The sequence below is a fragment of the Pleurodeles waltl genome, chromosome 11, assembly GCF_031143425.1.
Source record: "Pleurodeles waltl isolate 20211129_DDA chromosome 11, aPleWal1.hap1.20221129, whole genome shotgun sequence".
Lineage (NCBI taxonomy): Eukaryota > Metazoa > Chordata > Amphibia > Caudata > Salamandridae > Pleurodeles > Pleurodeles waltl.
In genome coordinates, this window is record NC_090450.1 from 209,045,722 (window position 1) to 209,073,533 (window position 27,812).

A 27,812-nucleotide genomic window follows, 5' to 3' on the forward strand; every position below is an offset into this window, starting at 1 on the left:
CCCTTGGGTGCGATAAATCCAGACTTTAATTAGTCTCCTGTTTCAGACAGATTTAGATGCAACTTTTGGCTATCACAAATTTGCCCTACTGGAAGCAGCTACCAACCTGTCTGTTTAGGCAACCTCAGCTCTTGTGTTCCTTGACCTGGCTCCAGGAGATTGGCTGACTGATCCTTGGAGTCACTGCTGTCGGTTGAGGCTGGGAATCAACTTTTCCCCAGGCCAGGAGCCTCAGGCACAGTCTTATCTTTGCTGGTCCAAGTGCAGCAGTTGCAGACCTTCAGACGATGCAGCCTCTTTTTGTGCAGGTCCAAAGACAGCTGGGCAATCCTTCGTCAGTCCTCTCTATGATTCCAGCATGATCTGAGGGTCAGAGTGCCAGGGGTGCCATATTTATCCCAGGAAAGTGAGCTAAGGGGATCACACGGTCACTAACCAATGGGCTTCTGGGTACCATCCTACCTACCAGAGGTCTACACGCCCATGGTATAACTGGTTTGAGGGCGAGTTTTCTCTGTGTGACCCTGTCTCCATCTTGTCTGCAGGAACAAAAGGCATCCTACTCAGAGGTGTTGGTGCTCCTTCCCTCAAAAAGGTGGCTTCGCATTGGAAGCTTGCCTTTTAGGCTAAAACCCTGAGTCACCATCCTCAATAAGAAGGTGACCTGTCTCTCTGTGGCAACTGCCTTTGTTCCTGTGCTGGGTGCACATTCACACTTCTCCGCAGGTTGTCAGAAAGCTCTCTGTGTGCCAGGGCCTTTGTTAGGCTGCTGAGATAGCTGGAGCACAGAATGGCAACTTTTTAAAAGTTGCTTACCTTTAACAGTTGTATTAAATGTGACATAGGCATCAGGTCAGGTTTAGTGCCACAATTAGTTTGATACCTTACCTGACCCTATTAGGTAGTCCATTAAGTAGTTAGCCTGGTTGGGATGCTAACTGATTATCCTATGTTTGCCAATGGGGCTACTAACTTTAATCACAGCAAAACAACAATTTGGAAGTGTTGCTGTTAAGACATATCACAAATATTTATTTTGTTACAAAATACAGATCCCTGCCATTGGACTCTACAGGCCTTCCTTAGGGTAGATTTACATAAGGTTAAAGAATGGGGTGGCTTTGCATTGAAGTGAAATGCAAAGTTGAACTGGCAGTAAAAACACTGTCCATCCAGTTTGCAGTGGCAGGCTGAGGGCCATTTTGTACTTTGTCACACACAGGGTGGCACAAACAGTGCTGTAGCACTGAGTGGAAACTCTGCCTTACTTCCCTAGGTACCTTATACTAGGGACTTGTAAGTAAGTCAGTCATTACCAATTGGGTGTATCCAATTCGCCATTTGTAGAGGGTAGGAACACTGTCACTAAGGTCTAGTTTGCAGGCCTCAGTGCACTCTCAGAGTTGAAAAAAAAGCAGCCAAAAATGATTTGCTTACAGTGTTTTTTTCCAACTGTCTCAGGAGTAACAGGGAAAGCTGGCAATAATGAAGGAGGCCACTATACAATGGTGAATGAGGAAAGGGGACAAACCCAGTGAGTGTCACAAGCTACTCGTCGTTTATGTCTTTGGCCCACTGGAACTGCAGAAGGGTCTTGATTCTTGTAGGTTCTGCCTTGACCAAGGTAAGGGCAGCACTTTCTGGTAGCCACGGTGCTGACGACAAAGGAATGCCAAAAAGCAGTCCGTGTCCTCCAGGAGTCCCAGAGGAAAAAACCCCAAAGGGAAAAATCTCTAAGGAGGAACTCCCTAGAACAAAAAGAAGCAAAAAGGTGAGTCTTCCAACAGGAACAAACAACACTGAAAGAAGCTGGAACAGGTGAGGTAAATAACTGGAGAAAAAGTAGCAGAAGCAAACATCACCACCAAAGGAAGTGTTGCAGCGCAAGGAGAACAGGAATCACTCGCATTATATACCCAAGAACAGGAAATGACCAACAGGAAGTAGAAAGTCACCATACTGGATTGGGAAAGAAGCATAGGAACATATAGAGAAAAGACACCATTTGAAAAAGGGTACTTAAGGCATGCAGGGAAAAAGAAGGCATGCTGGGAAAAAGAAAGAACATGGCTCCTCTATGTACACATAAAAACACGAGGAAAAAAAGAAAAAAGAGAGAAAAGAAGAAAAAAGGATGGGCTCATCAGATAAGTGAGGGGTAGGGGGGAAGGTGCTATAGTATTATTGAGGGTGTGCCACGCCCAAGACTCACTGAGGCCCCATGCCCACTTTGGGGCCTTGTGCGAGAAATTAAAGAACAAAAGGGGTGCGGCATGCCCGGCTGCCACGAACTGCGGCCGCGCCCCGAGCCAAATGCTTGGCTCGTGCTGCGGTCTGCCACGGTGCGACAGTAGGTCGTCCCCCCGAGCCCTTGTTTTGTGCAGATATAGACAAAAAAAACTAGGGATCAAAAGGCGGGGTGAACAGAAGAAGCATCTTCCCAAGAACATTCACTAAGAGGATAGCCTTTCCAAAGAATGAGATATTGGAGATGGTTTCGGAATATACGAGAGTCATATTTCTTGAACTTCATATTCAGGTTCGTCATTCACCAACAAAGGGGGAGAACATGTGAATTGTCTATGAAAAGGGTCAGGTTTATAGGGTTTCAATTGAGGGACATGAAAAACTGGATGAAGTTTCCATGTTCAAGGTAAACGGAGACAGAAGGATACTGGATTAATCTTTTGAAGAATACAAAAGGGTCCATAATAATGGGGTTTAAACTTATTTTGTGATAGATGTAGAGGCAAAAATCTGGAACAAAGCCAAACTCTATCTTGGACTTGATAAGGAGGAGCCTCACATCGTTTCTTACCCGCCATTCCTTTCATGTGCCTTTTAGTTAACAAAAGATTAGACAGAATAAGATGTTGAATTCTATGTAACGTAGGGAAAAGGAGGTGATTGCAGGAAGTGTAGAAGAGAGCAGAAAAAAAGAGTGGCTTTTGAGGCACTATGTACGGTATAGTTGTAAGAAAATTCAGCAATGGGTAAGTACGTGGTCCATTTACTCTGAGTGAAATTACAAAAACAGCAGAGATATTGCTTGAGTCCTTGATTCAGATGTTCCGTCTGCCCATTGGTTTGGGGATGAAATACAGAAGATAAGGCTACATCAATATTTAGACTTTTACGGAAGTACTTCCAAAAGCGTGATACTTATTGAGGGCCCCAATCCGAAACAACGACTTGAGGAAGGCCATGAGACGAAAGATTTCTTGGCTGAAGATCTGGCTCAATTCTTTAGATGTGGGTAAATTCTTCAAGGCAGCAAAATGAGCCATTTTTGTAAACAAATCCACAGTCACCATTATAACTCGGCTTCCCGCTGAGGGAGGTCATGAACACATAAAATCGGTTGATATTGTATGCCAGGGGGCTGGTAGAACCGGTAATGGTTGAAGTAATCCTGCAGGCCTCGTATGGGGTATTTTTGCTTGGGCGGAGATGGGACAAGATACCATGTAACTTTCAGCATCTTGCTTAAGTGTAGGCCACCAAAAAGGGCAAAGGAGCAATTCCTACGTGGCTTTGATACCACGATGACCGGCCACAGGGGAAATGTGACACATTTGGAGTGCCTTTCTTTGCACTTTCTTAGAAGGTAGGAATAAAGCGTCTTTGTGATAGTAGTACCCTTTACTCTTGTGTACTTTTGGATGCAGTTACTTCATTTCTTGTTCTGAGAGAGTTGAGTACTCTGACTGTAATTCATTGAGGAAAGACTGAACTAAACCAATTATTTCGTCTGGTTCAATTAGATGCTGTGAAGGGGTGTTACTACTTTCAGGGAAGCGTCGAGATAGAGCATCTGCCAAATTATTTTGAGAACCTGGAATATAGGTAATATAAAAATTGAATTGGCTAAAGAAAAAGACCCAACGGGCTTGACAACTGTTTGGGCACTGAAAGTTTCGTATGCATTGTAAATTGCGATGGTCTGTTCTTACTTCAAATGCTTCTTTGGAACCCATGAGGAATTGTCTCCACTCTTGACAAGCTGTTTTTAGAGCTAGGAGTTTTCTTTCCAATGCCGAATAATTTTGCTCATAATCAGAGAGCACTTGAGACAGATAAAATATTGGATGTTCTAATCCGTCATCGTCCTGTCTTTGTAATACTGCTGCCCCAATAGCTCTTTCTGAAGCATCAGTAACAACTATGAATTGTTTGTTGGTGTCCGGATGCTGTAGTATAGGTGCTTGGGAGAAGGCTTGTTTTAGGTTTTGGAAAGCATTTTTAGCCACGTCTGTCCAGATGCAACCGTTTCGCAAACTCTCTTTTTTAAGAGTCTGTGTGATTTGACTAGTTTGTTGAGCAAAGTCTGAAATAAATTGATGGTAAAAGTTGGACAAGCCTAAGAAACATTGAGTTTCTTTGATTGATGAGGGGGATGGCCAATCTAGAATGGCCTGAACCTTCTCTGGATCCATGGAGATACCAATCTGACTAATGTGATAACCTAAATATTTCACCTTGGTCTTCTCAAATTCACATTTCTCAGGTTTACAGTAGAGCTGATGTTGCCAAAGTCTGTTTAGTACTTGTTTTATGTGTTCAGTATGGAGTTCAGGGTTTCTGGAATATATGAGGATATCATCTAAATAAATCACTACAGTGTGATTCAACAGGTCAGAAAATACTGAAGCCATGAATCTTTGAAAAACAGAGGGAGTGTTTGTTAAACCAAAAGGCATTACCCTATATTCGTAATGACCAAAAGGTGTACAAAAGGCAGTCTTCCATTTATCACCTTCCTTAATTATTAAGAGATGGTATGCTCCCCGAAGGTCTAATTTTGTAAAGATCTGTGTCCCCCTAACTGCCTCTAATATGTCTTTGATGAGAGGTAGTGGATATGGGTCTTTTATAGTGATTTTATTTAATCCACGAAAGTCTATACAGGGGCGTAATTCCTTTGTCTTCTTGGGCACGAAGAAGAGGGGAGTCCCAGCAGGAGAAGAAGATGGTGCAGTAAGACCACTCAGTAGATTTTCTTGCAGATAGTCCATGAGAATCTGTTTTTCCGGTTCAGTAAGAGAATACATTCTGCCAAAGAGAACAACAACTCCAGGTTCCAGGAGAATGGTACAATCGTAGTCTCTATGTGGGGCTAGTACTGGTTTTGATGGTTTTTGGCACACGTTTATATAATCCAGATAGTGGCTAGACACCCCTTGAATAGAGTTTATGGAGCACCCTAATTCAGGTTCTGTGGATAACATCTTCTTTGGGGACCAATAGGTTTTGGATGGATAGCAATAATCTTGACAGAATTTGGAAGAAAGAGAAATAGTTCTGGTTTCCCAATTGATATACAGATTGTGTTCCATAAACCAGGGTATTCCTAAGATTATTGTATGATTAGGGGAGGAGATTAAATCAAAAGAGACATTTTCCTGATGTTTTCCAAAGTGTAGAGATAGAGTAGAAGTGGTACTGATGACAGGACCGGATGCTAATAAGGATCCATCTACAGTATGCACTTGTTCTGGAACGTCCCTTGGTCGTTGTGGAATTTGTTGTTTCTTGGCCCAGGTCTCATCCATATAAATTCCACTGGCTCCACAGTCTAACAATGCCAAAGCTCTTTCTTCCCGACTGTCAGGTAATTGTAGGGTAACAGAAACAGGACAGTGGCATCTTCTTTGGAAGAACTGATTGGAGGTATCGCAGAAAATCCCATCCTCTCCCTTCTCACAGAGGACAGGAATTGGCGTTTCCCGAGGACTTCACAGGACGGTCTGGGTAAATACGGAGCAAGTGGCCGGCAGCTCTACAATATAGACATAATCCTTTTCTCTATCTATTTTCCCACTCACTAGTTAACAGAGGACCACGGGCGGTGTCTATTTGCATTGGTTCCCCTTCTGTTGCCTCCCTTAATTCAGGTCGAGGTTCTTCAGAATGATGGATGATTGTACGTGGGTTTCCTGCATGAGAAGGTCCACAATTCTTTCCTTTTTCTAGATGATGTTCTTGTAGACGCTACTCTACAGAGAGTGCTAAATCCATTAAGCCTTGTAAGTCTTCCACTCTAGCGGAATGTACTAGTTCGTCTTTTATTTCGACTCGTAGACCTCTACGAAAAAGAGTCAGCAGAGTATGTTCTACCCATGTCGTCTCGGCTGCCAATTGTCTAAAGTGTGTTATATATTGAAGAACATCTTGGGTATCTTGTTAAATGTCACATAAAGCTTTCCCTGCTGACGCCTCCAATCCCGGGCGTTCAAACATTTGTTTAAATGCAGTGACAAAAGCTGAATAGTCAGACAGCACAGGGTCATTGGAGGCTACTAACGGAGTTGCCTAGGCCAAGGCAGGACTAGACAAGGCACTGATGAGATAACCCACTTTTGTTTCATCTTGTGCAAATTGTGTTGGTCAAAATGCAAAATAGACAGTCAGAGCATTGAGAAATTCTTGTAGCTTATCTGGATCTCCTGAGAAACGAGGCATGGTAGCAGGGACAGTGGGAACATCTGTGGTTTGGGATGCCAGGGCTTATCGTAAAGCCCCATTTTCATTTCATAATTGTTGCAGTTCCTTGGCTTGCTGTTGAATGGATAAGAGTAGCAACTTGTTGGGTTCTGCAGCAGCCGTTGCAGTATTCTCCATTTTGCACAATTAAGTCTGGTTCGTTTGGCACTTCAATCTGTCACGAGCTACTCGTCGTTAATGTCTTTGGCCCACTGAAACTGCAGAAGGGTCTTGATTCTTGTAGGTTCTGCCTTGATCAAGGTAAGGGCAGCCCTTTCTGGTAGCCATGGTGCTGCCAACGAGGGAACGCCAAAAAGCAGTCCGTGTCCTCCAGAAGGAGTCCCAGAGGAAAAACTCCCAAAGGGAAAAACCTCTAAGCAGGAACTCCCTGGAACAAAAAGAAGCAAAAAGGTGAGTCTTAAAACAGGAAAAAAAAACAATACCGGAAGAAGCTGGAACAGGCAAGGTAAATAACTGGAGAAAAAGTAGCAGAAGCGAAGATCACCACCAAAGAAAGTGTTGCAGTGCAAGGAGAACAAAGATCACTCACCTTATATACCCAAGAACAGGAAATGACCAACAGGCGGAAGAAAGTCACCATATTGGATTGGGAAAGAAGTGTAGGAACAAATAGAGAAAAGACGCCATTTGAAAAAGGGTCCTAAGGCATGCAGGGAAAAAGAAGGCATGCTGGGAAAAAGAAGGAACATGGCTGCTAAATGTGCACATAAAAACACGAGGAAAAGAAGAAAAAAGAGAGAAAAGAAGAAATAAGGACAGGCTTACCAGGTAAATGAGGGGTAAGGTGCCAAAGTATTATTGAGGGCGCTCCGTACCCAAAACTCGCCGAAGCCCACTGTCCACTCTGGGGCCTCATGCGAGAAAGTAAAGAACAAAAGGGGTGCGGCACGCCCGGCTGCCACGAACTGCAGCAGTGCCCAGAGCCACATGTTTGGCTCACGCTGTGGTCCACCACGACACGACAGTGAGCTTATTATTCTAACTTCCTTTATAAGCCAGCCCTTGACATACCATATTGAAGTTTTCTAAACGTTGGCTGGCTCACCATTGCTGCCATCACACAGGCACCTAATAAAACATACTGAGCTAGGTTGGCTGGGCCCTCTGCTGAGCTGTATATTATAGCCTTAAGTATGTAATAAATATGAGTGTGATTTGTGTAAGAGATGCCATACCATAGCAAGATACCATACAGAATCCGAGTAGTCCCACAGACATGCTTTTAATATTCCATTCAAACAACTATTAAAACTGTCCGAGCCATGTTCCACCTCCTTGACAATCACCCTGACATTACTAAGTAGGTTTTCCCAATTAGAATGAGTCTTTGCAGATACTGTTTGTGGCAGATCTATCAAAACTATCACCGTTGCTAGAGTTATGGAACTTGCTGCCCAATTTCAGCAACGTTTTGGTACCTCAACAATTTTGAGCAATGTTGACCACTTTAGCTCACTTAAGGAGGTTAAGAGGGATCAGTGGTTGACTGAATGTAATACTTTTATTTGTGACCATGTAGCAAAAACTCATTTTCTTACGATCAGGGTCCCCTTTGGACTTTTGTCCTCTGATTCAGCCTAGGTGTGGCCCATATCATTGTGGTGCCTTCTGAACCTCTTCATGGACAGTGCTGAAGATCCATAAACAATTCGAGAAAGAAATTGACATCGTTCTGCTTAAAACGTGACCCACCCATGTTCTTAAATTATCATCCAATAATCTCTTTTTCTGGAAGGTGCTTAAATTCTTGAAAAGAAATAAACCAACTGGCCACTTTATCGAAGACTCCGAACTAATAGAAAAAGTCCTATATCGGTGTTATTGTACAGGAAACAAAATATGTGCTTTTGAGTGTGTTAGTCGAAGCTAATTCACTTCTAGATGAAGGCAGAATGGTAATACTCAAGAACCTTCGATATGCTGGACCATACCATCTTGGCAAAAACATTACAGATGGACAGCATTAGTGGTAGTATTATATTAAAATGTCAGTTGCCACAGATAGATTCAATATAGTTGTATTGTCTCATTATCAGGCTGAGTTCCAATCTCTGACTTACAAAGTATTCCAGGGCTCTGCTTTCACTCCAGATTGTTACTCTTTACATTGCTCCACTGTCAGAAGTTTGGGCTTTCACAGTGATTGAAAATAAAACTCAACTGAGTCACGTCCACCTGTTTTCTCCTCTTAAAAACTCATAGAAAGGCAGCCGGGATAGGCTGTCATCAGTATACAGCTTGTACATCTCTAAACATTGCTCTTCCTTAATACCAGTGGAGTAGACATCAAACGATTACAAATATAGCTGCTAAACTCATCCAGGGTCTCGCTAAACATTTCTCTGCTCTGGTCTCCACGTTAAGGTATATTGCCATCTTGCAATCCCATTGCCTATGTCATCTTTGCGTCACATATATTTGTTGTAAATTCCTCCCACGGTCCTTAAATTCTTTCACAAGGCCCAGCAAAGTTTTCCCTCTTTTAGGCATGCTCTGTCGTGAGGCAGAGCTTTTTATTTGGTCTCCGCAGGTAAGCTCTTCCCCGTAATATATAGATACCCTAAGATTTCCTGCCATTTAGAAAACAATTGGAAACCTGGATTTTTTCAATGTTCTTTCTTTCCCGGCTTCACTCCTTAGAGCGAGGACACTCCTTGCGACACTAACAAGCTAAATACATTTACCATCGCATGAAAACAATACAATCAATCATACGTACACAATGTATTGCACAAACATCAAAATACCCTAGCATTCAAACACATTAAATAAGAAACACACGCACACAAGTCACACGAGGCTGATTGTTTGACAGTATCGATTACAATTTGTGGAACAGCAGGATGTTTCAGCAGTTCTAACTGGCTGACCTCCGTAGATCTGTTCTGTGTCCGTAACAACATTCTGCTAGGCTAGGAGCACTTTTCCGGCCCTGTAGAAGCCTGCTGATCCTTTCACAATTGAATGGGTGGCTGGCAATCTCGCAGCAGTTTGTCTCCCGTTAGGAGATATCGCATTAGTTGTTCTCAGGGTGTACTGGAAGTGGCAAATTCTCCTGGTGGTTTTTCTTCTGGATGCTTCAGACAGAAAACACAATTCTACCGACCCTGGACTGCACCAATTACTTCCTTACTGTGACATTGGCATTTGATCTGTATGTATGTATAAGCACTCCCTTGGCATCTTTGTATCTTCTGAGTGATAGCAAGTAGTTTTAAGTAAGTTTGGCCTCGATGTTGCATCTATTTGGCCTGCACTGTGATGCATAATACATGACTGGTACCAGCCCTTGAGCACAACACAATACAATGATGCAATGAGCAAAGCTGAAGCTTCAAGCAACCATTTTACAATATAAGCAATGCTGCAGTAGGCAATCCCTTTTTCATTCATCGCATAAGTGGAATGACCCGTCTTTCCATAGTCCTGGGAGATGGAGAAAGTGAAACTATTTCCTCGGCGAGAGGGAGATACCCCACTCCTGGTACCAAAAATGTCGCAAGCACGGTGAGCCAAGCACTCCAATAGAAAATAGACTCCAAGCGCTACGGTAAGTCTTCAAGCGACAAGCGCCGTGTTTATTGCAGGTCCACGGCAGGCACTGGTGTCCGTACAGCCTCAAGTCCAGATCGCTAATGCCAACCGTGGGATCTAGAACCTCTGCCAAGGTTCTACATGACCTTACAGAGTGGTTGGCAGATTAAAAGTAAACATCATACTTCTATATACTTGGAACCTATAAAAACGGAAACAATAACTAATTAACAGAAAGAAAACTCTTATAAATGTTATAGAATAAAAACATACGAACAAATACCTACTACATCACCTTCCTCCTTTAAACAAAGAAAGGAGGAAGATAATTAACTCAAGACAAAATCATCAAACTTGGTAGGTAGCTTGACCAGTCTATGACTACGTGTGCGTGTAGGTTCCATATCCAAGGAAGTGGGTCCATGGCTGCACATGCGCATAGATTTTGTATCCAATAATGCAGTGTCAATTCCATTCTTTATGGTTCCACCATTCTCTGCTTGTACTGCTGAAGAATCCTCAAGAAACATGCTACTAGAACTGGAACTGTCTTCTCTTCCTAAGTATGTACGTCCAAAAACTTCTGCTTACAAATTAGAAATGGGAACAAGACTGCTCTTGTTCCACCACCCTTTCCCTTCCAAGAGAACAGAAGTTTTGGACACCTTAATCACTTTTGTGGGGAGAGAACATTTAGATTCTCCTTTGGACACCTTGTACGGTTTCTTAATCAAAAAACATTCTTGTACACTAAATGCAACATCAGGTACACCTTTTTTTGCATCATAATCATATTTCTGAGATGCCTGTTTTTCATAAACTCTGTGTTTTAACTTATTTAGATCCACATTTATACCATTGTTACCTAATGAAGGCATTCAGGACGGAATTAATTTAGATCTGGATTTTCTACCTCTGAGCAGAACAAAAGGAGAAAGCCCCATGGTGGAGTGTGGGGTATTTATATATGCCCAAACTTTCTTTCTCAGGAAATCAGTTACATTATGATTGGTCGCTAAAGCTGTTTGAATACCCATCTTTAGGATATGGTTTGCCCTTTCAACTAAACCGTTTGAAGCAGGACTATACAAAGCTACACGTGAATGTTTGACATTAAACTCATTCATGAAGGTTTCAACTTTGGTAGAGGTAAAATGTGCACCATTATCAGTGACTATAACTGATGGTGGACCTTCTAAAAGAAAAAGATAAGAAAAAAATGAAACAACAGATTCAGCATCAGCATTTTCAACAAAAGAATAGTATATCCACTTTGAGAAATAATCTATAGCGACAATTAGGTACTTCATATTTCTAGGTAACAAGTGGAAGGGTTCTGAAAAATCAACAGCAACGTTTTCCCAAGCTTTGTCTGGAAACGGAACTGTACACAGGGGTTTTGTCTGGCACTTCTAATGCTTATCAGACACAATACAAGAGGAACACTTATCAACAAAATCTGATACTAGTTTATCAAGACTAGGCCACCAATATTTCTCATTCAGTCTTCTACAAGTGGCTGAGATTCCAAGGTGACCCTCATGCGCAGCCCTGATTTACATGGGTCTGAGATCACTAGGAGGAATACAAACAGGACCCCTCATGCAAACACGGTTTTCACAGGACAGCTCAGCGGCTAACTGGCAATAAGTGCTGAGTTCCCCTTTATATTTTTTTTATTGGGCCACCCATGTTTAACATGATACAACACTTCTGACAACAAGACATCTTTGGACATGGCAGACTCCCAATCTTGTTCAGAAAATAACCCTTCCGATGAGGAAACCACATCTAATACCTCAACTATACACTCAGTATCCTCATCCTCATAAATAGGCTGAGAACATGGCAACGGCAGGCGTGATAGACAGTCTGCTCGAACATTTTTCCCACTGGGCACATACCTAACCTCTAAGTTATACTCCTGTAACCTTGAAAGTAATCATACCAGTATGGCAGATGCTTTTCCCTAGCCACTATCACTCATTAGGAACACGAGAGGCTTGTGATCAGTAAAAAGGACACAACAAGTAACCCATATATACGTCTTAAACTTTTGTACTGCCCAAACGCAGGCTAAGGCCTCTCTTTCAATAGTGCTGTAGTTGCTTTCAGCTACTGAGAGAGCTCTAGATGCAAAAGCAACAGTATGTTCCTTACCATCTACACATTGGCCAAAAACCGCCCCCAGACCTTTGAGGCTGGCATCTACAGTTATGAAATATTTTGCTGAAGGTAAAAAAGGTTTCAGGGCTGGGGCAGATCAAACAAGTTGTTTGGTGGCAACGAATGCTTGCATGGGTTGCTCATCCCAAATAAATTTATTAACTTTCTTTAGTAAAAATCTGAGAGGTTGCACTAATAACGAATAACCACAGACAAATCTTGAGTAATACTCGCAAAGAGCAAGAAACAAACGTAACTCATCCTTGTTAGCAGGAGAGGGAGCGTCTTTAATTGCTTCTAAGTTCCCTTGTTTAGGTTTAATACCTTCTGCAGATATGGTGTGACCCAAATATTCAATATTCTTAACCATGAATTTGCACTTTTCAGACTTGAGGGTCATACCACGACTACTGAGAATGGAGAATACTTTGTCAAGTAACCGTCTATGCTCTTCACTACTTTCAGTATGTATTAAAATGTCATCTTGAAAAGCACATAGTTACTCAAGTGTCCAAACAGGGAATCCATCATTCTTTGAATACACACGCTGCAGACGCTAAGCCAAAGATACTTAAAGGCACCAAAAGGGGTCACAAAAGTAGTCAGTATCTGAGAATCCTGACTGAGTGCAATCTGGTGATAAGCGGAGTGTAAATCCACTGTAGAGAAAATATTTGAATTACCAAGACTAGAAATTAGTTCTTGAATGTGAGAAAGGGGGTGACAGTCCACAAGTATATTTTTATTTAGTGATCTAAGGTCCACACATAATCTCAGGTTGCCATTTCTCTTCTCGGTCAAAACCACAGGTGAAACCCATTCTGAGGAGTCCGTGGGAGCTATGATGCCATCATCAATTAATTTGTCAAGAAGAGATTTTAGTTGTCCCCTCACTGAAATGGGTACCGGTCTGACTTTATGTAAAACGGGAATAGCCCCTCCTTGAATCTGATACAATGCTCAAAACCTTTAACTGTACCAACTCTATTTGCAAATACAGTGGGAAACTCTGTTATGAAAGACTCTGCTAAGCTGTCTATGGAGATGGAGGATAACCTTGACTCATCAGATTGATTGTTGGGTACCTCACCCAATGTTATGGGAGGGTCACACCCAGGACGAAGTACAATACCTAAACTGGCTAGATCTCTCCAGCCAACAATATCCCTACCGTTTAATGCTACATAAATTTTGGTCTCAATACACCTCCCCAAAATTGACAAAGTGGTAGTAAAATTCCCTAATAGATCAATATCATGATCCCCAAAAGCCTTGGGATTGATGTCAGGGTATTCCAAGGTCATACCTGCAGGCCAGAGCTTGTTAAACGTCATGTCTGCTAATATAGTGACAGGCGTACCTGAGTCAGGCATGCCCGCAACTACCTTGGAGTCAATAATTGCCTGACAAATGGGTCCCTTGATGTTCCTGACTACACTCACGCCATTAATAGGGATGTCCACTGTTAATATTACATTGGATAACTTCCCTGTGCACTCTTGGACCAAATTTTCATCCTGAGTGTAGACATTGTTAACTTTCATTCTAACACCACTGAAGGTAGGTTTGTAGTTGCAATTGGTTTGTTTGCAAACAGCTTGAAAATGACCAACTTTCTGACATTTTAAGCATTTTTTTCCCAACGCCGGACAAGATTGATTAGTGCTAATATGGTTGCGTGAACCGCAACAAAAACATGACAAATGACTTTTGCTCTGCTTAACACCTCTGTCCTTGATGTAGCATATATCTGGGTCTTCAAGTACCTAATTGACTGATGTTTGTTTACTCTGCCCACACACCACCCTTAATGTAACTATTGATCTCTCCACAGCTTTAGCTAAGTCAATAGTTTCATCTAAGAAGGGGTTGCGACATGCCAACAGTCGTTCTTGGATTTTTTTTGAGTAACAGTGAAACACAAATTGATCCCTAATATGAAAGTCCACATAACTACCAAAGTCACACCTTGCAGCAAGTACACGCAGGCTAGCCACATATTCATCTACAGACTCACCTACAGATTGTTTGCACATTGCAAAATTGAACCTTTCTAGTAACACATTAGACTCGTCAGAGTATTGTTTTCTAATCCTTTCCTTCCCTTCAATATAGACGTTCCACGCGCTGTCCCCAGCGGGTGACGGGATGGGAGACAGATTATCAAATACTCGTTGTCCAGCTACGCCGAGATGGTTAAACAAAAGCGCAAACTTCCTCGTTGGGGAATAGTCATTGGCATCAATTGCGGTTAAGTAATTTTCAAAGATCCTCAGCCATTCACTCCATTTAATTTCTGGTTTCTCTGCTCTTTGTAAGAACGGAGGTGGTTGAACGACGATATGGTTTGATACCATAGTGAACAACTCTCAGAAGCTTGTATCCTTCACAAGTAGAGCTTAAATGCACTCCCTTAGGGGAAGCAACTGCAAAATACTCGTAGGGTTGCTAAGCGACCATATGCGGCATGGCATGCGCGTCTCAGACACGTAGTCTGGTCACCATGACAACACAGACGTGCACACAAATCCTCAGAGAGAAACAATGGCTGGAAGCGTCCTAGCAACAGCAAGATGCATGTAGGCGGCGGTGAGCTGGGAATCGAAGCAACTGCAGCGCGTGTCAGCGCAGAACCGTGCACAGACGCTGCCGCCTTCAACGGTCAATCCGGCTTGAGACGCCGTGGAGTAGGGATTCCCCCCGTAAAACAAAATTAACAGAACAGAACCTTCAAAGTTGAGGCAAACAAGGAACGATGGCAGCAGACTGTCGTCCCGAGGTGCTGGTCGGTTAACCTGAAACTATTTCCTCGGCGAGAGGGAGATACCCCACTCCTGGTACCAAAAATGTTGCAAGCACGGTGAGCCAAGCACTCCAATAGACAATAGACTCCAAGTGCTACGGTAAGTCTTCAAGTGACAGGCGCCGTGTTTATTGCAGGTCCACAGCAGGCATTGGCGTCCGTACAGCCTCAAGTCCAGATCGCTAGTGCCAACCGTGGAATCTAGAACCTCTGCCAAGGTTCTACATGACCTTAAAGAGACGTTGGCAGATTAAAAGTAAACATCGTACTTCTATATACTTGGCACGTATAAAAACGGGAACAATAACTAATTAACAGAAAGAAAACTCTTATAAATTGTATAGCATAAAAACATACAAACAAATACCTACTACATGGGTATCTTCCATTCTGCCCCACAATGACACAAGGGATAAGGATTTAGGGAGATGGAGTGAGGGTAGAAGTCTGCAGTACATGCATCTCATAGGATAGACGCTGCAAAAGTGGCCTCTATAATGACAAGGAGCGGGGAAGTTGAAAATCCCTCTCCACCCCTACAAAAATAGCAAATATGATGATGCAATCTTGGGCTGCGTCTGTTAGAAGCAATTGAAGGACGTCTAAAGGCCACACACCCACACCTTGACTTACTGCTATGATTAGCAGTAGGGGTAGTGGGCTGGTGATCGTAACAGGTAACAGCAATACAAGGGCTATTTGCTTTGCAATGTGTTATGCCATGTTGTACACCAGTGTGGCTGGTGTTCAGCATGGCTAAAAGTTATTTTTGTTGAGTATCAGAGTGAAGTGGGGGAGTGGAGTGGAGTGTCTTAGAGTGGATTTGTTGGAGTGTTGTAAAGAGGGGTAGGGGGAGTCGAGTGGCGTAGAGTTGAGGGGAGTAAATTCCAGTGATTCAGTGGCAGAGACTATCCTAGAGTAGAGTGGGGTGGAATAGTGTGGCGTGGGTTTGAGTGGATTGTGGTAGTAGGGTGGATTGAATTGGAACAGAGTGGAGTGGATTGGACTGGGGTAGAGTGGGGTTTATTGAGTAGAGTGGGTGGATTGGTGTGGGTGGATTGTATTGGAGTGGGGAGGATTGAAATTAGGTGAGGTGTATTGGTTTGGGGTGAATTAGAGTGGGGTGGGGTGGATTAGATTGGATCGGGATGGCTTGGATTGACTGGGAGGGGAAGATTGGATTGAACTGGGGTGGAATGGGGTGGATTATATTGGACTTGAGACGGGTGGATTGGAGTGGGTTGGATTGCAGTGGGGTGGGCTGGATGGATTGGAGTGAGGTGGAATGAACTGGGGTGGGGTAGATTGGATTGGGATAGTGGGGTGAACTTGAGGAGAGTGTGGTGGATTGGAGTGAGTGGGGTTGATTGGAGTGGAGTGTTGTGAAGTGCGGTGGATTGTATTGGAGTAGGGTGGATTGAATGGGGTCAATTGGATTGTGGTGTGGTGGGCTGTAGTGGGATGGATTAGATTGAGGTGGGGTGAGTTGGATTGGAGAGTGGCTGTATTGGATTGGGGTCGATTGGAGTGGTGTGGATTAGAGTAGGGTAGATTGTATTGAGATGAGGTGGATGGATTGGAATGAGGTGGAGTGGACTGGGATGGGGTGGGGTGGATTGGGTTGGATTGGGGTAAGGTGTATTGGAGTCGATTGGATTGGCATGGGTGGGGTGGTTTGGACTGAAATGATGAGCGGTGGAGTGGGGCAGGGTGGACTGGAGTGGAGTGGATTGGAGTAGGGTGGATTAGATTGGGGTAGGCTGGATGCATTGGATTGGAATGCAGTGGACTGAACTAGGATGTGGAGGGGTGGATTGGACTGGGTTTGAATCAGGAGTATTGGAGTAGAGTGGGGTGGATTGGAGTCAGGTGGATTGGAATGTGGCGGAGTGGGTTGGATTGAAATGAGGTGGGGTGGATTAAGGCAGGGTGGACTGGAGTGGAGTGGGTGTGGATTGAATTGGAGTGGGGTGGGATGAATTGGATTGTGTGGGGTGGATTACAGTGGGGTGAATTGGAGTGGAGTGGATGGCATTCAAGCGAAGTAGATTGGATTGGCTTGGGGTGAATTGGTGTGGGGCGAATTGGATTGGAGTGTGGGTTCTGAAATGGGGTGGATTGGAGCGGGGTGGAATGGACTGAGTGGGGTAGATTAGGGTGGGGTGGTTTAGAATGGGCTGGATTGATTGAATGTGGTGGGCTGGATGGGGTTGACTGGATGGAGTGGGTTGGATTGGGGTGGGGTGGTTGTGGATTGGACTAGGGTGGAGTGAATTGTGTTGGACTGGTCTAGAGTGGGGTGGATGGGATTGGAGTAAATTTGATTGGATTGTAGAGGGGTAGATTGGATTGAGTGGGGTGGGGTGGATTGGATGGTGTGGGGTGGATTAATTGGAGAGGGGTGGACCAGATTAGAGTGGGGTAGATTAAGGTGGTTTGGAGTGGGGTGGACTGGACTGGAGTAGGATGGATTAATGTGGATTGGAATAGACTGGAGTGGGGTGGATTAAAGTGGATTATATTGCAGTGGCATGGATTGGTGTGGTGTGTGTGGATTGAATTAGAATGAGGTGGATTGGATAGCAGTGGACTTGATTGGAGTGGGTGGTTTGGGATGGACAAGACTGGAGTGGAGTGCGATGGATTGGAGTGGGGTGGGTTGGATTGGAGTGGGTTGGATGGGAGTAGGGTGGACTAGACTGGAGTGGGGTGGATTGGACTGGAGTTGGGTGGATTAAACTGGAGTAGATTGGGGTGGGTGGGGTAAGGTGGATTGAATTGCGATAAGGGCTATTGGATTGGAGTGGGGTAGATTGCTCTTGGCTGGATTGGATTGGTGTGGGGTGGATTGGAGTGGGGTAGACTGGATTTATGTGGGGTGGATTATGGTGGATTGGAATGGGATGAATTGGGATATGTGGGGTGGATTGGATTGGGGTGAATTGAGGTGTGACACAATGTTTTGATTTGGAGTTGGTTGTTTGGGATTAGAGTGGGGCAGGTTGGAGGGGGAAGGTTGGAGAGGGGCAGGTTATTTTGGATTAAAGTCAGGCAGATTGAAGTAGGGCAGACTAGAATGTGGCAGATTGTTTTAGATTTGAGTGGGGCAGATTGTTTTGGATTGGAGTGGAGTAGATTGGATGGAACAGGTTGTTTTGGATTAAGGTCTGGCCGATTGGAGTGAGGCAGATTGTTTTGGATTGGAGTGGGGCAGATTGGAGTGGGCCCGGTTGTTTTGGATTTGAGTAGGGCAGATTGGAGTGGGGTGGATTGGGTGGGACAGATTGTTTTGGATTGGAGTGGGGCAAATTAGAGTGGGGCAAGTTGTATTAGGGTGGGTTGGGAATGGGGTCGATAGAATTGGAGTGGAGGGATTGGGTTAGTGTGAGGTGGATGGTAATAGGGTGAATTGCAATGGAGTAGGTGGATTGGATTTGAGTGGGCATATTGTTTTGAACAGCAGTGGGCAGATTGGAGTGGGACATATTGTTTTGGATTGGAGTGTGGCAGACTGGAATAGGGTGGATTGGAGTGGAGCAGATTGTTTTAGATTGGAGGGGTGCAAACTGAAATGGGGCAGATTAGATTGGTATGGGTTGGGAGGACTGCAGTGGGGCAGGGTGGAGTGGATTGGATTGGGTGAGTGGTTTGGATTGGAATGGGGTGGATTGGTGTGAGGTGAGGTCGGGTGGATTGTAGTTGGGCGGATTGGAGTGGGATGGATTGGGGTGTATTGCACAGTCATGTGTTAAAGCAACATTTCAGAAATTACACATAATAAATAAACAATGTCGCTTTGCAATATTTAGAACAAGATAATGGTCATCTTTTGAGAACAGGGCCTGCAAGCAAAAACAAGACGACTTGGTAAACTAACATAGAGTTAGATATAAAAAAAAAAACTTTGCAATTTTGTTTGTCCTGCTGGGCCCCTTTTTACACAAAAAGTTAAAAAGAAATAGTACTTCAATCACGTTGGGAGCAGCGGACGGACACTAATTAACTTGAATCAATCAGTTCTTGGTCCCTGCCCCACACAGAGGAACGAAAACGAAGTTTGGCCTGCAATGACAATTTATGAGGCTGTAAAAAAGTGTGCCTTGCAAGCCAACAAATGGTAAGTGAAAGGTGGGCTCCAAGCCCGTTACTGTACACAACAGAGACTGCAAAGTGAGACACATGCGCTAATGCATGCAGTCCCAGACTCAACCATAAAAATCAGTTTTCAAGTCAAATGCTGGCAGGGCTGCCACTGAGACAGACACATTCAGCAGCTATAATAGCACTCTTCCAAATGTTAGTTTCTGTACAGAAAAGTTCCAATAATTGGCCAAATAGGATACTCACAGGAGTCAATTACGTCGGTGATACATCAAGGGACTGAATACGGACAGAATAATGAGTATGAGTTACTTCACCCAATTCGACTTCACAGAGTGCAGTTAAGCAGTGCCTGACCTAGGAAACAAGTGTATCAAGGAAGTAGGATCAGAACAAACTGGGAAACACAGAGAGCAAAACCAGTAATACCAAAGAATGGAGCATACTTACAAAGCCATACAATATTTAGCACTCTCCAAACAAGGAAAAAATACTTCCTAGCTTGATCATCTCTTGATACATATCAAAGAGATTTAACTTTAAGGCAGATTTAAGAGCCCCAAGTGCCTCCTTGAGCAACATTAGCGTCATTTTTTAATGCTAATGTGGCCCAACGAGGCCAAATTCACAGTGCCAAATTTACAAAGTGGCACAATGCATGCATTGCAACACTTTGTAACCCTTTGCGCTACATTATGCCTGCGCCAGAAGTAGGCCCTCATTACAACATTGGCGGTAAATCCAGCTTACCGCTGTGCAGAAGTCTGCCAACACACCACTGTGGCTGTGGAATTCCGCTACAGCTATTACGGCCCACAGCTCGGAATCCACCAAAATCCAGACACCTACACAAGTCCGCCACACCAAAGGTCAGTGATAAACTGGCGATAACAAAACCTTCACCGTCACGCCAACAGGAATATGCCCACTCTATCTTTCAACCGCGGTATTCCATTGGCGGTACATACCGCTGCGCTCAAAATACACATTCACTTACAAAACACAACCACATTGGACAATTCGAAATACACACACCTGATACACATACACACACCACTCCCACACACTCAATACAATATAAAACACACACCCACATCACCTACAAACCCTTATGAGCAGAATTGCGATCGAAGGCCAGAGAGAGACACCACCATCAACAAACTAGCATCCACAGGCACTCAACACCATCACTCACACAACATCCACGCACCTCACACAACACACACAAACACATCCCCTCACACATCACAACACACACCACCTCACACATCACCCACACCACCCCATGGCACCGCAAAGACACCCCAGGTTTTCTGAGGAGGAGCTCAGGGTCATGGTGGAGGAAATCATCCGGGTAGAGCCACAGCTATTCGGATCACAGGTGCAGCACACCTCCATAGCTAGGTAGATGGAGCTATAGCGCAGAATCGTGGACAGGGTCAATGCAGTGAGACAGCATCCAAGCACACGGGATGACATCAGGAAGAGGTGGAACGACCTACGGGGGAAGGTGCGTTCCGTGGTCTCAAGACACCACATTGCAGTTCAGAGGACTGGCGGCGGACCCCCACCTCCTCCCCCACAACTAACAACATGGGAGGAGCAGGTCTTGGCTATACCGCATCCTGAGGACCTCGCAGGAGAAGCAGGAGGAATGGACTCTGGTAAGTCAAATCTTTAACTACCATATCCCCCACCCTACCTACATGCTATCACATACCCCCACCCTCGCCTTCACCCCATCACTCCAACTCCTCACATATGTCCCATTATCACAAACCACACATCACAACACCAAGCCCTGCATGCAACAACAAAGCATGGACACCCATCACCAAAGCATGTCCACTACAGATACCCACACAGACCCAAAACCAAATATCACACAAGGTCCTGGACAAGAATGTAAGCACTGGGGTGCAGGGTCACCCACCCATTGTACACCATGGCACATACAGATGCAATAATCATGCCTTAACACTTCTGCAGGACCCCTACCCAATGTCACCAGACAGGAGATTCCAGACATGTCCACCCCCCCACAGAAGAGGCCCACAGTGATGACAGCAGCTCTGTCCAACTGGATTTAGATGACCAACACGGCCCATCTGGGAACTCAGGACAGTCGGTTGCCCTGACACAGTCACAGGCCACTACAGAGCCTCCGCCCTCAGGCAACACCAGCACAGCACCCACCCAGCGGGCCCATACCTCTGTCCCCAGGACACGTCAAGCAGCAGAGTGTCCACCACTACAGGGAACCCAGGCAAACCCATCACCCCAAGAACAGCAGGGACCTGGGGGCAGTGGCAGTGGGCACACGGTTCAGGGGACATAGGCCCAGGAAAACTGGGGAACTGGGAGGTCTGGTGTGCTACAGGGTGATCACAGGCCCAGGGAACCCACTCTCCATGAGGCCCTGTCCAACATCATGGGAACGTACCATCATTCCCAGGAGACGATGGCAACGGTACTGGCCAAGTTACAGGAGACCCAGCGGCTGCAGGAGGAACAGTATTTGGGGTTCAGGGAGGAACTCAAGTCCATTAACAACACCCTGGGCAACATTGTGGGGGTGCTGAAGGACCTTTTGAACACCAGGAGGGACACTGTGGCACAACAAGGGGCCCCTGACACTAGCCTGGACGACAAACTGCCCACCACCTCTGCCGGCGCTAGTGGACAGGAGGCACTACCACAGGACCACGACACCAGCACCCCACCCCCTGCAGAAGGAGAACCACCCCGCAAGCAGTTCCTGAGACCCAGGACAAAGATAGACAAAAATGCCAAGACCCCCGCCAAGAAATGAGACCACCCTGAATGTCATCCTTCTGTCCCACTTTGTCACCCTGTCCATCCTTAAACTGCCCTAGCTCCACTTCCTATGCCCCTTTGGACAGTGCACCTGTGAGACTAATAACTGGACTCTGCCATGGACCTTCCTCCACCTTCACCCCTGACCATTTTACAACCCCCTCCACTATTTAGCACTTAAATAAACACCCTTGAATCACAAAACAATCTGGAGTCTGTCTGAGATTTCACAAATGTTTATTTGCAATAACTGAGGAAAATTGCAATGTCCATTCTATTGTCAACATACCTATGTCACACAGCTCTAGTCCATGAGGTAACATAGTAGAGGTCACACAGTGGGAGCCACATCTTTGAAATGGAAAGGCAAAGTGACAATTCAGGGTCCATACACTGGGTGAAAATGACAGATAGATGATAGGTCTAACAATTTTATCAGATTTAGGAGGCAGTGATGTCTTCTTACCTGTGTCTCACTGGAAGTATTGCTGGATCACGTTGTTTCTGTTGTCTATGTCCACTTCTTCTGCCTCCTCTTCTTCACTGTCCACAGGCTCCACAGCTGCCACAAGACCTCCTTCTGGAGAAAAGGCACCTGTCGTCGCAAAGCCAAGTTGTGCAGCATACAGCAGGCCACGATGATTTGGCACACCTTCTTTGGTGAGTAGTACAGGGAACCACCTGTCATATGGAGGCACCGGAACCTGGCCTTCAGGAGGCCGAAGGTCCTTTCTATCACTCTCCTAGTTCACCCATGTGCCTCATTGTAGCGTTCCTCTGCCCTTGTCCTGGGATTTCTCACTGGGGTCAGTAGCCACGACAGGTTGGGGTAACCAGAGTCACCTGCAAATGTCGAGGGACAACTGCTAGACACACACTAACCCTTAGGGACAACCCCAGACAACTATTCACAGGGTATAGGGTCCTTGTCCTCACCTATTAGCCACACACGGTGCCTCTGGACTTGCCCCATCACATAAGGGATGCTGCTATTCCTCAGAATGTAAGCGTCATGCACTGAGCCAGGAAAGTTGGCATTCACATGGAAGATGTACTGGTCGGCCAAACACACCAACTGCACATTCATAGAATGGTAGCTCTTCCGGTGTCTGTACACCTGTTCACTCCTGCGGGGGGGACCAAGGCACATGTGTCCTATCAATGGCACCTATGATGTTGGGGATATGTCCTAGGGCATAGAAGTCACCTTTCACTGTAGGCAAATCCTTCACCTGAGGGAACACAATGTAGCTGTGCATGTGTTTCAGCAGGGCAGACAACACTCTGGACAACACGTTGGAGAACATAGGCTGGGACATCCCTAATGCTATGGCCACTGTTGTTTGAAAAGACCACCTTGCCAGGAAATGGAGTACTGACAGGACCTGCACTAGAGGGGGGATTCCTGTGGGATGGCGGATAGCTGACATCAGGTCTGGCTCCAACTGGGCACACAGTTGCTGGATTGTGGCACGATCAAGTCTGTAGGTGACAATTACATGTCTTTCTTCCATTGTCGACAGGTCCACCAGCGGTCTGTACACCAGAGGATGTCGCCATCTCCTCACCTGCCCCAGCGGACGTGCCCTATTGAGGAGAACAGCGAGCACAGAGTCAGCCGACACTGAGGTAGTAAAAAAACATTTTATTGCACACATTTGTCAATACGCTATGTGCCTTTCTCTGTGTATATGCAAGGCCTATATATGTGTGACGCATTAAAAATTAATGCGATGTGGCCCCCTGAAATTACAGCTGCCTGAACTGTAATGTGGGACAAGGGGATATGAGGTAACTGCGCTGGCGTTCTACACCATCGCAGTAGGTCCTGCATTGGTCAACATTGGGCCCTATGGGTTCCAGGAGCCAATGACGATGTACGCCGGTGGTGACGGTACTCACCGACGCGGACGTGACTGACATTTTCTGTCTGTTCACTCACTTGACACCTGATCTTCGACAGGAGAGGACCTACACTGCAAGTGCTGCTGTGACCTCAGTCTGGAAGTGATGATGGCTCATGTGTGTGGGGAAAGGGCCCCTGCCTTCACATCGGAGGAGTTGGATAAACTAGTGGATGGGGTCCTCCCCAGTACACGCTACTCTACGGTCCTCCAGACAAACAGGTGATTACACTGTGAGCATGCTGTATGGGCAATGCCTGTTTGGAGTGGTGTGGATGGCAGATACGGGGGGAGATGAGGCCTGCATGATCGGACTGTGAGTGTATGTGCATCAGGGCAAGGGTAGGAACGTGGGACAATGACTGTGATGGTCCGGACGGTTAAAGTTTTTCCTTTTCCCCTGTACTATTCCTCTAGTTCAGCGCCCACCAGAAGGATATTTGGCGTGCCATCGTCAAGGACGTCCGGACCCTGGTGGATCACCACAGACAGAGCACCCACTGACGTAAAAGATGGGAGGACATTTGCCTCTGGAGCAAGAAGATGGCAGAGGCCCAGCTGGGGATGGCCTCCCAACGTGGGGGGTGCCCGTCGCACTGTGAACCCCTGATGTTCCGGATCCTGGCGGTGGCTTATCCAGAGTTGGATGGGCGCTTGAGGCCATCACAGCAACCACAAGGGGGTGAGTACCATCACATCCATCTGACTGCGCGCACTGGAGGTGTGTGTTTGGGGGAGCTGGGCAGTGGGTTCCCCTAAACTAGGGCGAGCTTTGTAGGCAAGGACCCTTTGTGAGGCAGGCTAAGTGGCACCCTATCCCCACCAGTGGTAAGAGCCATCTACACCTAATCAGGCTCCTGTGACTTCCATGTGTGCAGCAATCAGGCATAGGCCATGTACCCCATGTCCCTATGATTAATTAGGGAACTCTAAGTGCATGGCGTAGTGCAGAGGGCTGCTGCGTCTGTAGTGTCCGCCGACGGTAGCGGTAATGCATGCACTGAACATGTCTTTCTCCTGTCTCCCCCCCCTTTTTGTGGTCTCCCTGTTCTTGTGTGCATTAAAATCATCAGGCGGAGGAGCTGTGCCACCGGAGCAGGAGGGAGCTGCATCCAACATGGCCCTGGAGGGCAAGACAATGGAGTCTGAAGTCACCAGTGGGACGGATGGGAGCTCCACGGCGGGGACAGGAGCTGAGACCAGCGACACCGACTCTTCCTCTGATGGGAGCTCCCTTGCTGTGGTGGGCCCCTCCATGCCCACCGCATCTACAGGTACAGCCACCACCCACCCTACCAGCACCGCCCTCCCAGAAGCCCCTCAGCGTGTGTCCCATGGCCGCTCACCCAAGAGGGTGGGCATCTCATTTTCCCCAGGCACCTCAGGCCCTGTCCCAGTCAGCCCTGCTGCCCTCAGTGAGGAGGCTATTGACCTCCTGAGATCCCTCACCGTTGGGCAGCCTACCATTCTGAAGGCCATCCAGGGTGTAGAGAGGCAGTTGCAACAGACAAATGCATACCTTGAGGGCATTCATTCTGGCCAGGCAGCCCAACAGCGAGTATTTCAGGCTCTGGCCTCTGCACTGATGGCAGCCATTGTCCCTGTGTCCAGCCTCCCCCTCCAACTTCCTCCATCCAGACCCAATCCCCAGTACCTCAGCCTATCCCAAGCACACCCTCAGACCAGCATGCACACACCTCAAAACACAAGGGTGGCTCTGGCAAACATAAGCACCACACATCCCACAAGCACTCACACAAGCATCATACCCATGCACACATACCAACATCTACAGCCTCCACTGTGTCCCCCTCCTCCACATCTCCCTCCTCCCTCCCAGTCTCGTCTCCACTCACACCTGCATGCACTGTATCTTCAGCCACCACCTCCATCACCAGCACGCCCATCACCACACACCGCTCACGTGCACTCACCAACCCCACTACCATTCACACATCCCCTGTGTCCTCTCCCAGTGTGTCTGTGGGCCCTCCTCCCAAACTACACATGCGCTGTCACACACCCACCCAACAGCCATCCACCTCACAACAGCCTCCAGCCCATGCACCTTCACCCAAAGTCAGCATACGAACACCTCCTACAACCACTACCTCTTCCTCCACTCCCAAACCCCCTCCATTTACCCGTCTGAGTGTGTCAAAAAAGCTTTTCCTATCGAATGTTGATCTCTTCCCTGCACCTCCCCCCCCGTCCGTCCCCTAGGGCCCGCCTTTCCTGGTCCCAACCCAGCACCTCAGCCACCACATCACCGGGCACAGTGGTGCCAGCAATATCCGGATTCTGGAGTGCGCCAAGCAACAGGGCTGCCAGTGTCCAAAGGATCGAGTCCAAGGACATTCCCCCGCCTCCAAAACAGAAGAAGTTGCCCATATCCCGGAGGGAGAAGGCCAAAACACCTGCCACCAAGGTCTCAGCCAAGACAATAGTTGGGAGTTGCAAGACAGCTGTGCCACCATCCAAGGTGGGCAAGGGCCTGAAAAAGAAAGGCAAGTCAACGTCGCCGCCAACCTGCACGGCGGACAAGACCGCCACCGGCACCGCCACATGCACCGCCGCCACGGACACCGCCGCCAGCACCCCAGATACTGAGCCCTTCAACAGCACCGCAGACACTGTGCCCTTCAGCAGCACCGCAGTCAGTGAGCCCGCCACCAGCACCGCCACTACTGACACCGCTGCCAGCTCTGGCGTCAGTGAGCCCGCCACCAGAACCGCCGCTACTCACACTGCCACCAGCACCGCAGTCTGTGAGCTAGCCACCAGCACCGCTGCTACTGACACCGCCGCCAGCATGGCAGTCAGTGAGCCAGCCACAAGCACGGCAGTCAGTGAGCCAGCCACCTGCACCGCAGTCAGTGAGGCCGCCACCAGCACCGCCGGCCCAATGATCGCCGCAAGCACCGCAGCTTCTGACCCGCTGCAAGCACCGCCAGCGGCCACGCGACATCCTGAGCCATGGCACCACCGCAGACATGGCTGCCATCCCCAGTGGTAATTCGTACGAGGCTGGTGGCCAGTTCCAGGGGCCTTGGCAGCTTCGATGTTGCACCACCATCAGTTGAGTGTCACATCCACTACCTCAGTCCTTGGCAGGATGTAGCACTCTGGGCACAAAGCCTCCTCCAGAACCAGTGGAGAAAGGCATCCACTACCTCAGTCCTTGGCACGATGAAGCACTCTGGGCACAAAGCCACCTTCAGGACCAGTGGAGAAAGGCATCCACTACCTCAGTCCTTGGCAGGATGAAGCACTCTGGGCACAAAGCCCCCTCCAGAACCAGTGGAGAAAGGCATCCACTACCTCAGTACTTGGCAGGATGAAGCACTCTGGGCACAAAGCCCCCTCCAGGACCAGTGGAGAAAGGCATCCACTACCTCAGTCCTTGGCAGGATGAAGCACTCTGGGCACAAAGCCCCCTCTAGGACCAGTGGAGAAAGGCATCCACTACCTCAGTCCTTGGCAGGATGAAGCACTCTGGGCACAAAGCCCCCTCCAGGACCAGTGGAGAAAGGCATCCACTACCTCAGTCCTTGGCAGGATGAAGCACTCTGGGCACAAAGCCCCCTCCAGAACCAGTGGAGAAAGGCATCCACTACCTCAGTCCTTGGCAGGATGAAGCACTCTGGGCACAAAGCCCTCTCCAGACCCAGTGGAGAAAGGCATCCACTACCTCAGTCCTTGGCAGGATGAAGCACTCTGGGCACAAAGCCCCCTCCAGACCCAGTGGAGAAAGGCATCCACTACCTCAGTCCTTGGCAGGATGTAGCACTCTGGGCACAAAGCCCCCTCCAGAACCAGTGGAGAAAGGCATCCACTACCTCAGTCCTTGGCAGGATGAAGCACTCTGGGCACAAAGCCCCCTCCAGAACCAGTGGAGAAAGGCATCCACTACCTCAGTCTTTGGCAGGATGAAGCACTCTGGGCACAAAACCCCCTCCAGAACCAGTGGAGATTCACATCCA